General features: G+C 51.1%; 1 pseudogene; it reads left to right on the top strand.

The window, feature by feature from the left end:
* Positions 1-1822, top strand: part of LOC135506551 (D(1) dopamine receptor-like) — a 2663-nt pseudogene extending 841 nt beyond the window's left edge.
* The last annotated feature ends 465 nt before the right edge of the window (positions 1823-2287 follow it).

Here is a 2287-nt window from a genome sequence, read left to right as displayed (position 1 = left end):
TGGTCGGCGTGACCTGGACGGTCTCCGTGGTGATATCATTTGTGCCCGTTCAACTCCACTGGCACCGGGCTGCGATCACCGGATACGCCGGGAGCGGTGACGAATTTACCCGGGACGTTACCGGGTTTAACGTCAGCGGGGTATATCAGCTCCACAGGGCGGAGGAGGTGAACGGCTGGAACTGTGACTCCAGTCTGAGTCGGACCTACGCCATCTCCTCCTCGTTGATCAGTTTCTACATCCCCGTGGCGATCATGGTGGTCACCTACACACGGATCTACCGGATCGCCCAGGTCCAGATACGCAGGATATCCTCCCTGGAGCGGGCCGCAGAACACGCACAGAACTGCCGCTCGGACCCGCACGTGGATGTGGATGCAGATGGGCACGTGCACCACCATCGTCATCATCCTCCTCTTCGTTCTAAACACCGCTGTTCCATCTTTCACCAAACTACCAAGTCCCCGAAACATCATCATCACCCTGATCTTCCTCCCCAACACCGGGCCCTGAGGTACTCCATTAGGAAGGAAACCAAGGTTCTGAAGACTCTGTCTGTCATCATGGGGGTCTTCGTCTTCTGCTGGTCCCCCTTCTTCATCCTCAACTGTGCCATGCCCTTCTGCCCAGGTAGGACTACTATGACCTTTCAACTCAAATACGTCAAGGTATTATTAGTTGCGACCTTGAAAGAACGTTCCGGTCGGCAACGTAATTCCCCTTCAATAGTTTTTATCGATGACGTGTTTTCGGGGCCCCTTTGGTCCGAGCACAACAACCTTCCATGGGTCCTGTGTGGCTCAGTCGGTAGAGCATGGCGCTTGCAACGCCAAGCGTCGTGGGTTCGTTTCCCACTGGGGCCACCCATATGGGGGCCACCCATATGCAGTAGTGGCCCCAGCCGACTTGTAAGTCGCTTTGGACAAAAGCGTCTGCTAAATGGGATATATTATATTATTATTCCTGAACCTTAACCTTTCAACACTTCAGTTAAAAGAAGTTTACGTGACAGTTTTACATTCCTGTCCAGACCATATTTGAACTCTTGGTTAAAGCGCCAGAACACTACAACTCTTTATGAAATATCACTGATCTGAGACCCCTAGAAACGCGATCCCTGTCTAACTCTCATGCCCATGTTCCCCCACACACAGGTCCAGGTACAGCCTCTAGAACTGTGTCAGACCCTCCTCCCAATCCTCCCACCTGTACTGTGTCAGTGAAACCACCTTCGACGTCTTCGTGTGGTTCGGTTGGAGCAACTCTTCCTTGAACCCCGTTATCTACGCCTTCAACACTGAGTTCCGCGAGGCGTTCCTCCGCTTGCTAGGTTGCCGTGGGGACAACGGGTGCTTTGGCGGCTGGACGACGAGCGCCACGCGCGTGGAGAGCGTTGTCTTGGCGAGCAACGCGCCGCCGGCGCCGGGAAGGAGAAGAAGAACTCGCTCTTCACAACGGAGATGGGTGTGGCTTACGATACTGGTTGTGGCGCCGGTAGAGGCAGTGTCACATCTGGTGTAATCCGCGACCCGGTTAGAGGGAGGGTGCTACCGACACCGCTAACGGACCGTAGAGGAGCTGTAGAGGAGCCGCTGTGTGACTGTGAGGTGGACCCGGTTAGAGGGAGAGGGGACAGTGGGGCAGGTCTCTCAAGGACGCCACCGGCAACGTTAACGAACCGTAGAGGGACGATAACACAACCAGAGGCGGAGTGCGACTGTCCCACGGAGGATTGTAAAAGAGACGTAACGGACGGGGGACAACGAACTCAAATGATTCCCTCACAAACTTTCTGATGAACTTTCAAACTGTGCCAAACTGACCGTACCGTTGATGTCTGTCGTCGTTTCATTTCAAATGAATCCACAACCTGTATTGTCTCAGCTGTTAATGGATCACATTTATCCAGGAAATAGCTATGACAGGTTTATCCAAAACATTCATTGGCCAATTTGATGAAAAAGCATTGAGGATTGATTGAAACAGGGCCATTTTCCACCAATGCTCTAGGCTAAGGTTTCTCCAGCTCTCGTTCCAGAACCCACAAAAGCTCTGTAATATGTTGTTGATCTGACCTGTTTTTATGGAAGTAGTGCCTCAAGGAGAAAAGGATAGTAATAGTAATGATAGTAATGGTAGTAATGGTAGTAATGGTAGTAATGATAGTAATGATAGTAATGATAGTAATGATAGTAATGGTAAACAACCACATTGAAAAACACTGTTCGAGGCTGCCGTAGCATTAGGTCAATATCATTAGGTCATTAGGTCATTAGGTCAATATCAT

This window comes from Oncorhynchus masou, chromosome 20, assembly GCF_036934945.1.
Source record: "Oncorhynchus masou masou isolate Uvic2021 chromosome 20, UVic_Omas_1.1, whole genome shotgun sequence".
Classification (NCBI taxonomy): domain Eukaryota; kingdom Metazoa; phylum Chordata; class Actinopteri; order Salmoniformes; family Salmonidae; genus Oncorhynchus; species Oncorhynchus masou.
Note: the sequence above shows the minus strand (reverse complement) of the source record. Positions and strands in the feature narration are given on the sequence as shown.